This window comes from Myodes glareolus, chromosome 11 (assembly GCF_982192425.1).
Source record: "Myodes glareolus chromosome 11, mMyoGla1.1, whole genome shotgun sequence".
NCBI classification, from domain to species: domain Eukaryota; kingdom Metazoa; phylum Chordata; class Mammalia; order Rodentia; family Cricetidae; genus Myodes; species Myodes glareolus.
The window spans coordinates 48,995,394-49,007,363 of NC_142036.1; the positions used below are offsets into that span (position 1 = coordinate 48,995,394).

At 43.6% G+C, this 11,970-nt stretch overlaps 1 long non-coding RNA gene across 1 annotated transcript; it reads left to right on the top strand.

Moving 5' to 3' along the window:
• Window positions 1-9,731: 9,731 nt before the first annotated feature.
• On the top strand, window positions 9,732-11,684 carry LOC125387806 (uncharacterized). Its single transcript, XR_015004328.2, has 3 exons — window positions 9,732-10,160; window positions 10,260-10,905; window positions 11,377-11,684. It is a non-coding gene; the product is annotated as an uncharacterized LOC125387806 (long non-coding RNA).
• Window positions 11,685-11,970: the final 286 nt, after the last annotated feature.

The following is an 11,970-nucleotide window of genomic DNA, read 5'->3' on the forward strand; positions in this document are numbered from 1 at the left end:
ATTCCCACCTGTTAAACCTGAGATTCTCGAGAGAAAGATCAATTTCATGGTTTTTAGCCAAATTTGAAGCAAATTTGGCCAGGATGACAGACTCTGACCAGATCCATTCCTGGGTTCCCAGAAAATAGTGATGGGTCACATTTTGCTGAGGCTTAAAAAGGCAACCCTGAAAGGTGTTTCCCATGAGGTCCAATCAGGGGCAAGCACACACCCTGCCTATGCACCACCCCCATGTGATCAAGCACATCTAGGGCAGGTGAGTAGAAACAAATTTATCTAGGGACAGGAAATAGGGGCTTATGATCTCCCACAAACAATGGCCCCCAGTATTCCAGGAAGTTATTTGTCCTTGGGCGAGTGGGGCTTACAGGTTACCTTTGGCCCCTTCCACCATCCACAAAACAGATTTGGTCAATGAGCAAAGGAAGCCCTCTTTGTTCTTTTTCCAAGCCGGCTCTCCTTTTCCAGACCGATGCGTCACATCTCAGTATCTCAGACGAGGCTGTGGCCTCCCCTTGTCTTCTTCTGAAGAGGTTTCTGCACACAAAAAGATAACATTGACTCTTCAGCCTCAGACCAGACGGACCGAAGTTCATGCCATTTGACACGTGCCGTCATCGAGCGCCCGCATTCTAGACATAAAATGCAATTTTCGCCAAGACACTAAAGAGTCTCTTTGGTAAAGTATGATTTAAGTCAGTCTTCTGGAGTTCAGGGTTTAATTCACTGCTAGCATTTCTGAAGTCATTTGGGGTGAACATCAGAGACAAATGGGTTGTCTTGGCCCTTCAATTTCTTCTCATTCCCATTATTTTCTATCTTAAATATTTTGAGTGTAAGGATTAATACATCCTCTCTGGGCTGGCAACAGGCAAGTCATTCCATAAAATATATTGGGAAATTAATCAACTTCCATTTGGGGAAAAGTAAACAAAAGTAGATAATATATATGCCTGTTATCTGTAGACACACAGTGTGGGGAGCTGAAGAATGGTTGGACAGTTCTGAGTCAGGCCGTTGTTAGTTTAAAAAAAAAACAAGTAGCCAACTTACTTAAACTGTCATCTGAAAGCAGAAAAAAAAGCCACGTCTTAAGCCAAGAACTGCCTTAAAGAACTTAGGAGATGCTACACTTCTCAAGGGCTTCCGTGTTCTCCACTGAGTTAATCATCCTTATATGGTAGTGAGAAACGCTCTCCCACTCTGGACTCCCAGGGGATGTTGGGAAGAGCTTGCTCTCATTGTGGTTAGGGTCTTGTGGTTGGTGAGGGATGTGAGTAAGACAGCTCCTCCGATTAATCATCAGGGAAGTCTAGGGGACAGTGATTACTAGAAGTAGAGATTTTCTCAGGCGCCAGAGCTCCTGGGACACTAGAAAATCCCCTTCGTCATGGGCACCTGACAGTACTTGCCATGATCTAAGTCAGCAACCTCAGTGTTTAACCCCTGTCCAAGACACAAATATGTCCTGGTAGCGACTGTTTCAAAACATTATGATAAACATCCACCAGAGCTGGTGGTTCAGGCCTGACATCCCAGCTGCTCAGGAGACCAGGCTGAGAGCCATTTCAAGGCCTATTTGCACTACAAGTGAGTTGGGCAACTTAGTGAAACTCTGGTCAGTAGTAGAGCATTCACCCAGTGAGCACAAGGCTCCATGCTTGATCCCAATACCAGAACAAAACAAAGAAAGAACAAGATGAGAAAAGAAAAATGGGAGGGGGGAAGGAGGGACAAATCCTACCGTCCAGTGAGAACAGCCAAAAGAGAAATATCCAACCCATTCCTGTACAATGTAATCCTCATGTCACATAAAATATCTTGATCACTAACACTAACAAAACACCTAAAGCTTGTAAAATACTCTCGGGGGCATGATCTTAATTTGACCAGTTACACATAAGCCTTATCAAGTCGTACAATTACCAGGAGCCACTAGAAACAGCAAAGGCACTAATGTTCTCCAGTACCTGTCTCCGTCAGAGAAGCCCATCCATCTGGTTTTATGAAGAAATAACAGTGTATTTTGTAAACAGGGGGAAAAAACAAATTGCAGGGGCTTGTGTTTGAGAATCAGTGCAAAATCAAAATGTGTGTAACCGTATATGCAAGTACACAGCTTTGCTTATTTATTCATTTGCTTGTTTACAGTTGCCATGGATCACAATCAGGGCCTCCTACAAGCTAGGTGTTTTAGTTAGGTTTTTATGGCCGTGAAAAGACACCATGACCTCAGCAACTCTCATAGAGGAAACATTTAATCGGGGTGGCTTGCTTACAATTTCAGAGGTTCAGTTATCATCACGGTGGGGAGCATGGCGGCATGCAGGCAGATGTAGTGCTGGAGCTGAGAGTGCTACATCTTACAGGCAACAGGAATCAATTGGCTGTCACACCGAGGAACCTCAAAACCTGTCTCCACAGTGACACACTTCTTCCACTATGGCCACACCTTCTAATAGTGCCCCTCCCTGAGGGGGCCATTTTCTTTCAAACTACAACACTAGGTAAGCATTCTACCACAAAGTCCCCATCACTAGTCCCTGATAGCTTGTTTATGTATCTCCACTCATGAAAATATGGAGATAAGTAAATGTGTACAGATATTCAAATATTGATACACATCCAATTTTTGGTTGAGTGCTCTTATTTTTCCTTCTTTGGTCCTGGGGATTGAATACAGGCCCTTGTGCAACCACACCGTCACTGAGTTATATTCCTGCCCCAAGCATGACTTTGTTTTCTTTAGTGATTGGTACTGAACCTAGGGTGCTGCTCATGTAGGAAAGTTCTTTACCACTGAGTTGTTTTCCGGGTGTCTTTTCACTTATTTTGAGATAGAATCCTGTTAAGAAGCCCAGGATGACTCTGAACTCACTCTGAAACTCAAGCAGTCTCTTTGAATTTGTGATCTTCCCACTTTAACCTTCCAAATACTGCATTGCAGGCCTGACTCCAAACATTTTACTATCTATTATAGATATGTATTTTAATATTATATAATCTCTCCCTCTCTGTCCTCCCTCCTTCAAGCCTCCCCACCCCAGTTTCTTCTGAGATAGAGTCTTGCTATACAGCCTAGGTTGTCCTCCAAACTTGAAACTGGAATTCCCAGCTTCTTGAGTTCTGGGATTACAATTAAGGAAAAAAAAAAACCCACTGGGACGAGAGAGATGGTTCAGATAATAAAAAGTACTTAGTATACTTGCAGAGGAATCAAGGTCTGTTTCTAGCACCCGCATGGTAGTTCACAAACACTCACAACTCCAGTTCCAGGAAATCTGGTGCCCAGCACACATATGGTGCACATATACACATGCAGACAAATACACATGCTCATTAAATATAATAAATAAATCTAAAACAAAAAAGAAAGAAGCATTAAATCTTTATAGTTATTTTCCTCATCACTTAAAAAAAAAAGGAGAGAGAGACGGACATTGGGTCATTAAAAAGCCCTGTACAAAAGTCAGGTGGTAATGGCACATGCCTTGAATTCCCCCCACTCGGAGGGATCGAAAGCAAAAACAAAACAAAACCAACCCTGTATAAACCCTATGCTGCTAAGGTCAAACATAATAGCTGTGCTGTCCAAAAAAGACATCTTTCACTTGAGAAGCTAACTCATACTCAACAATAAGTGGCCTAGTCGATGTTTAAGTCAGGAAACCAAAAGAGTAAGACTGAATCTCAGCCCTTAGGAGACAGACAGGAAGATTATGAGTTCAAGGTTAGACTGTGGTATTGGATAAGATTCTGCTTAAAACCACAACAAAATTGAAAGTTACCTTCCTATACTGGCCAGCTTCTATAGTGCTAGAAGTTTCTAAGCATACTACTAGGAGAGAAAAATCATCACCAGTCTTTCCCAGCTGTGAGCCCTGAATGCTGCAGTAATGACTGAGCTGGCCAAATGTGCCCACCTGTGCAATAGTGGCACAAAAGCTCCTGGAATAACCCACTACTCTCTAATTGCATTTAAAGCCCACTTCATAATATGGACCTCATGCAGGGAACCATTGGCTGGACCAAAACCCCCATGTCTGGTTAGGTTCTAGGTCCTAGGGAAGAACCTAGTACTATTATTCTGCTAAACAGACAGAGTAATAAAGCTGCTCCCTAAATTCTTACCTTTACAGCCTTAGATTGGTGTGTCTCCCAATCCCTACTTAAAAACCTTCTGTTTGCAGTAGATAGTAATTAATACAGAGGCTAACAACTGGTCACTGTGCAGAGAATAAGAGACTGTGGACTACTCAGCTGTAAATGGAATATCTATATCACACACACACACACACACACACACACACACACACACACCAAAGCTCAGTTCATCATGGATGAGGGGGCAGAAAAAAAATTTCTTCTTTTTTTTAATTGATTTTATTGAGCTCTACATTTTTCTCTGCTCCCCTCTCTGCCTCTCCCCTCCCCTTCAACCCTTTCCCATGGTCCCCATGCTCCCAATTTACTCAGGAGATCTTGTCTTTTTCTACTTCCCATGTAGATTAGATCCATGTATGTCTCTCGTTGGATCCTCATTGTTGTCTAGATTCTCTGGGATTGTGATTTGTAGGCTGATTTTCTTTGCTTTATGTCTAAAAATCACTTATAAGGGAGTATATATGATAATTACCTTTCTGGGTCTGGGTTACCTCACCCAAAATGATGTTATCTAGCTTCATCCATTTGCCTGCAAATTTCAAGATGTCATTTTTTCTGCTGTGTAGTACTCCATTGTGTAAATGTATCACATTTTCCTTTTTCATTCTTCGGTCACGGGGTATTAAGGTTGTTTCCAAGTTCTGGCTCAGACAAAGAACGCTGCTATGAACATAGTTGAGTACATATCCTTGTGGCACAATTGAGCGTCCTTTGGATGCTCTTTCTGGGTCTTAAGGAAGTTTGTTTCCTAATTTTCTGAGAGATCACCCCATTGACATCCAAAGGGGTTGTACCAGCTTGCATTCCCACCAGTAATGCAAAAGTGTTCTTTTTTTTCCCACAACCTCTTCAACATAAGTTGTCATCAGTGTTTTTGATCTTGGCCATTTTTACAGGTGTAACATGGAATCTCAGAGTTGTTTTGATTTGCATTTTTCTGATGGCTAAGGATGTTGAGCATTTCCTTAAGTGTCTTTCAGCCATTTTAGATTCCTCTGTTGAGAGTTCTCTGTTTAGGTCTGTACTCCACCTTTTTTTTTTTTTTTTGGGATTATTTGTTCTTTTGATGACCAATTTTTTGAGTTCTTTGTATATTTTGGAGATCAGTGGGGTTAGTGAAGATCTTTTCCCATTCTCTCTGATGTGGGGTTGGTGAAGATGTGGGGTTAGTGAAGATGTTTTCCCATTCTGTAGGCTGTCGTTTTGTCTTGTTGACCATGTCCTTTGCTTTACAGAAGCTTTTCAGTTTCAGGAAGTTCCATTTATTAATTGTTTTTCTCAGTGTCTGTGCTACTGGGGTTGTATTTAGGCAGTGGTCTCCTGGGACAGAAATATTTGAAGCACCAGAGGCAACAGATGTCTTTAGTGAAACAGTATTTTCTAGACATGAGAACACACGTAAACTCACAATGGCTAGGATTGCATGCACAGGACTTACTTGAGATCAAACCAACCAAAATCCCAGCCTGGATGGGGAAAGGGTTCAAGAAGTTCTACCTCTGTCTGAGGAGCCATTGCCAGCTGATGGCTGCTGGAGGAAGGAATCTCTTTCTTCAGTGCTGTGGACCCCGGGAGGCTACTCATGCTCCTGTAGACAATCCTACACATATGCACATGTGGACAGTAATAAATGGACTCCTTGGATATTGAATTAAAAAAAAAGACAGAGAACAAATATATCTGGAGGGAAAATAGAGGGAAAGGGGAAGGATTGGAGGGAGGGAATGGGGGGAGTAGATTGGATCCAAATTTACAATATACATGCATATGAATACTAAATAAAATGTTTAATAAAAAGTTTTACCTATCAAATAAGAACAGCTGACTATATTCCATGTCTAGATAATTACCTGAAATCATCTAGCCACAGCCTTGCACAGACTGGAGATATAGTGCAAGTGTTCACCAGTCCCTATTCCACTACTGGAGAGGCGACCAGGTATGGTAGGAAGCACAGGGAATTGAAATCAAGGATTTATGGGTTCTGAACCAAAACAGGGCTTGCTTACTTTATCTTCATATGGATAGTTTCACTGGGCCTCAGTTTCCCTCTCTGTCCCTTAGGAGACAGACAGGAAGATTGTGAGTTCAAGGCTAGCCTGCGGTATTGAGTAAGATTCTGTTTAAAACCACAACAAAGTTGAAAGTTACCTTCCTATACTGGCCAGCTTCTACAGTGCTAGAAGTTTTTATGCATACTACCAGGAGAGAAAAATCAATGTGCATCTCAAGTGATCTATACAGCCCATGCCAAATTGTCAGTGATTGGTATGAGGCAGAACATTGGTACAGACCAGAGTCTGCTCTTCACCCACACACCCTGATCAGACTGAATTTCTGCCTTTCTGTGTACATTGCAGGCTCACCTTCCAGGCATTCTCAAACATTAATAAATTGGGTGTGTTATATTTGATAGGAAATAACAGCATTTGCCAAGTCTTCTACAAATAAACCAGCATGCTAGAGGCTACAGTTCTACAAATAAAACCCACATTCTTCTAAAATGAAAGATGCTTAGAGAGACCATAGAGGAAGGGAAAGAGACTCCCGCCGTCTCCTGCCTTCCTTTCCCTAATCTACTCCTAATTAGAAGTCCCTTGTCCCTACCCTTCTCTTAGACCTCCAAAGACTAAGAATAATAGACCTAGAGAAAAAGGCCTTGAAACTGGCCGTGCCGAGTGAACTTTCTTGGCATTTCCTTAGGGGGTGGGGGCACTGGGAGTACAGAAAGTCAAAGAGTTGAAAGTCATGAAGTCTCTTTGGTCTTTAATTGCTTCAGTTACAAAAGAAAGAACTGCAGATTACTGAATTTTCTCTCTGTCCTGTCATATTATATCTAAAATCCTCTCTTCCCAATCTTCGTGTTGCTTTGACCTACTTTCTATATGCACCACCTCTACTTGGATCATTGCAACAGCTTCTAGCCTTGCTCCTTGGAATTCATGTAACTGGCAGAGAATCTTCCTAACATGCACAACTGCCTCAAGTATTTTTAATTACAAAATAAATTTTTGGGTTTTTTTTTTTTAATGACAATCCCCCAAAGTCTAGTCTACTTCATTGCGTCATTGCCTGCGACACTACTACAACTTCCACACTTGGTGCATACAGGACTTAGAATGCATGTCTTTTTTCTCTTTCTCTCTCTCTTTCTTTCTTTCAAAAGGCAGGGTTTCTTTGTGCAGCTTTTCGTAGCCTGTTCTGGTATGATGTGGGATTTCCCCCTGTATGCTGTAATTACCAGCAATGAATAAAGAAACTGCTTTGGACCTATAGCAGGGCACAACTTAGTTAGGCAGGGAAAACTAAACTGAATGTTGGGAGAAAGATGGATGAAGTCAAGGAGAAGCCATGTAGCCCCCCGCTGGAGACAGACACCACAACTTTACCAGGTAAGCCACTGCCATATGATGATACACAGATTACCAGAAATGGGTTAAATTAAGATGTAAGAGTTAGCAAATAAGAAGCTAGAGCTAATGGGTCAAGCAGTGATTTAAAGAATATAGTTTCTGTGTGATTATTTTTTTAGCTGAGCAGCTGGGAACCAACAAGCGGCTCCTTGCAACACTGGTACTATCTCTGTAGACCAGGTTGGCCTCAAACTCACAGAGATCAGATCTGGCCGGCCTCTGGGTCCTGAGTGCTGGGATTAAAGGTGTGCGCTCCCACTGCTTGGCACAATGCCTGTCTTTGTACATGCTCCTCTCTTTGGTTAAACTCTTCCTCACACAGAAGCAAGCTCACCCCTCCTCATCAATGATCCCTTCAAAGTTTATTCAACCTTCTCCAAAGGATCTTGTGGAATCATTTTACCACAGTGTTTCTCAAGCAGTATCACAATCACTGCTTACTGGAGAGAGGCTCCCTTTCTGCTCTGGCAGAATTTTGATACTAATGGCATCCCTGGTATAGGTGAAACTTACAGAACCATTCTCTCTTTGTATCCCGTAGGAAAGTGGGACCACTTGGGTTGCAATTAAATGTACCATAGGGCAGTTCACCTGAGGAGTGACCCCTCTGTAGCTTTTTGGGAGGGGTATAGATCCAATTGAGAGGAACTTTTCTCAAAGTTTTCTCTGAGATAGCTATTTTGATGTTCAGACACTAGGCAACCTGAGATTAGGAGTTCATTGGTGGTCGAAGTGCTATGAATACTCATTCAACTAGTGGCCTTCAGTGCCCCTCATCTAACAGAAAGTTCAGGTTTGAGAAAGAGGAAGTTTATCTTTTTTTACCAAGTAACCCTCCCAAGAGCTCTTGGGACCATTCAGCAGGCAATCCTATCTGTCAAAACACATTTCCTAAACAGGTTCCCCCAACCTAGCTCAGCACCTAGTGCAGAAAAGGCAGCCAAAAATAGTACCAGGTGGCATTTATTTCCTGTTCCCCACCCCCTTGTTTGTTTTAAGACGAGTTGGCCCAGGTGTCTCTCAAATTGCTAGACTGACATAAAGCTCCACCCTCAGCTCCCTGAGTAACTGGACCCACAGGTCTGCCGCTTCCCCAGGCCTTAATGCTGGTCATCCAAGTCCTAATGGGTGCAGGTAGCTTGGCATGGTATATTGTCAGTTCCCAAAATATCTATGAAAGATAAGAATTATTTACTGGGGCTGAAGAGATGGCTCAGTGGTTAAGAGCATTTACTGCTCTTATAGAGGATCTGGGTTTGGTTCCTAGCCCCCAAATGACTCACAACTGCCTGTAAGTCCAGTTCAAGGGGCCTGATATCCTCTTCTGGTTTCCACGGACTCCTGCACACATGTGGTACACATATACACTATTAACACACCCATATCATAAATGAATACTTAAATATGTAATTTATTTTTATTCATGTTCATTGGTGTTTTACTTGCATGTACGTCTGTGTGGGGGTGTCAGAAAGCCTGGAACTGGAGTTACAGACAGGTGTGAGCTGCCGTATGGGGGCTAGGAATTGAACCCAGGCCCTCTGGAAGAGCAGCCAGTGCTCTTAATTGCTGAACTATCCTTCCAATCCCAAATTAAACAAATAATTTTTAAAAGAATTATTTATTGCATTTTATAATGAGAAAACCAAAGCTAGAGATACTAAATGACACGCCCAAGATCATCTATTAGTCAGTAATGGCATCTGAACCCACATCTGTGCTCTGAAACCAGTACTCCCGTCCCGCACTGTGCAGCTTTGTGCTTAATGGGTGCCCCATCTTCAGCTCCATCTTTGTCTCTCTCTGGGTAGGTAGGGATGAATATCACTTGTCCTGAAGCCCATGCCTGAGTGTGCTTGAGCTGACACACGGTCTACCAACAAGGCCTCCTGAATTCTCTGCTTTACCACAGCTGCCTGGATTGTTTCTTTTTTTTCCCCTTATACTCAGTGTAGTCTGCTCTGACTTCCAGACCTAGTGAGTACTTGAAAAGCTGTGGTCAAAGGCTATTAGGAAAAGTCGGGGGAGTAGGAACAATACAAGTCAGGGACAGGAACCCAAAGCCTTGGCAAGGCCCTTGGGGACAGAATGAACCAAGGTCAGTCAAGTCGGATGCAGGAAAGAGCAGCCTTTTCCCTCACAATATGCCTGGGGAGTTGTTCAGAACAGGACGGCTCTGGCAACAGAAGCTGTTCAGTTCCCCGGGGTCTTGTAAGCCCTAACGATCTTGCCACCACCCCATCAACAGCAGTTATTAAGCGGCCTAATTATTAAACAAGACAGGTGGAAGAGAAAGGTAGGAAATTGGAGGGGGTTGAATCAAGCATTCTCGAAAGCCAGAAAAATGTCTGTGTATGTGTAACCCCTCCCTTGGAGAGCAAAGTGAATGTGCCTGACCCAGCCAGGTGCATTGTTAAGCCTGTTGGGGAGAGATAGGGAAACAGACCATTTTTCTCTCTCCGTCACAAACAGTGCGAGCTCAAAGCTGAACTGCCAAGACTCCAGAATAAATCCTCTGGATTTATTCTCCCATCAAGGCCAGAGAACTGACAGAATCCCAGGCAAGAATAATGTCTGTTCAAGGTAATGCTGAGGATGCTCTAAGCATAAAGACGTTCTATTAGTAAATCGGCAAGACGATAAGCTCCACGGTAAGACGCTGTACTCTCTTTCTAATTCTAGGATGAAGTCCGATGCCCGGCCCAGAGCCGATGCTCGGGAAATGCTTACTAGAATCAAATGGGAATCGGGAGCTGAGTCCTGTGCAACTTCGTATTCCGCCCAAGGCTAGCAGCACTGCGTGAATGAAAGACGATGGACGTTAATGATGGAGTTTGCAGTTTCAAAGGACCCTTGCCGGGAACACGGGTTTCTGCTGCAGTACTGTGGGCTCCCTAATTATTTAGGAAGTCTGTGTTCTTGTCTTCATTTCATCTTGGCTTTGTCCCCTAGTAGACAGAGCTTCTGATAAATAAATATGGCTGCTAAACAAGAAAAAGATCAAGGGCCATTCTGCTGGCTTTTCTTCCTCCTCACCAAGTGTCAGGAGTCCTGAGCCTCCAGGGCTGTCTGGGCGTGTCTCCTCTCCCCACCTTTGTACAGACCAGGCTGGGATTGTTTCAGAAGCTGGGATCATTTACCTCCAGCTCTCCTGACCCCTTCCCTTCCACTCCTTACTCTCGTCCATGTTCTCATCGTCTCTAGGTAATTTTGGACTCCATGCACTCAGCTGTGACCTGCTCCCTACAGATTCAACAAATCTCAATTCCGTGGATTTGGCACTTTTACACAGAGAGCACATTTGGAGGGCCGAGGACGCATCTCAGAGGTAGAGCCAGCAGGCATGGGTTCCTAGGCCTGATCCCACATGCACATGCACACTCAAAGCATCCACACACATGCACATGCACACTCAAAGATATGCACATGCACACTCAAAGCACACACACCTGAAAGTTCATCATGGAAAGCCAAGAAATGACGTGGGTGTTGAATGGGGGTGGTGTGTACTTAGACAGAGAGGCAAGAACCTTGTTTCACAAGAGTCCTATGTAAAAGGATGACAAGAGTCATCAGTCTTCCCTTCCCAATCAAATAGACAGGTGCACACGTCACAGCAGGGGCTTCATCTGGCACCGAAGTATCTTCTGGTGTATTGCACCACTACATGAAAGTCCATTTCACAGCTGAGAAACGGAAACTCAGAGAGCACAGGAGGCTTCCTGCCCCCCCACCCCTCCTCCACCCCTCCCCCAGCTGGGTGCCTCACCTTGAGGCTCTTCTCCCTGGACTTTTGCAGAGTTCATCACACAGAGACGGAGTTATTTACCAACATCGTTTCCTGCTTGGTCTTCTGTGCGCTCTCAGAAGACAGAAACCGTGTCTTTCGTCTCTGTGACTCAGAAGGATAAAGCTTTCCATACACGCTGGTAAATGGATGACTTCCCCGAGGTCACCCCGCTGCTAACTCAGGCACAGCTGGTACAAGAACCACGACCAGTGTCTTTCTGATTCTCTGTCCCTGGTTCCTTCCAGAACACTTTGTGAAAGAAAATGGGCTGAGGACTTACAAAATGTCAATTAAACATTTGGTAAGTTCCTAAATTATGTGAAGAGTTGTGGGTCTTTTTGGGTTTTAATGATAATGATGATGATGATGATGGTGATGATGATGATGATGATGATGGCCAGGGATCTAGCTCAATGTAGAGTATTTGCTTAATTTCTTCCGTAAAGAAACACAAAACAAAATCCCTCAAACCTTCCATTCTCCTATGTTGCCATTGGCAGGAATTCCAGACAGTTACCCAGGGAAGAGCTGGGGGTCACAGTTATGATCCCTGGATCTGAAGTAGCCAAGCAAACATCTCTTCAGAGGCAGGGTCTACCGGTG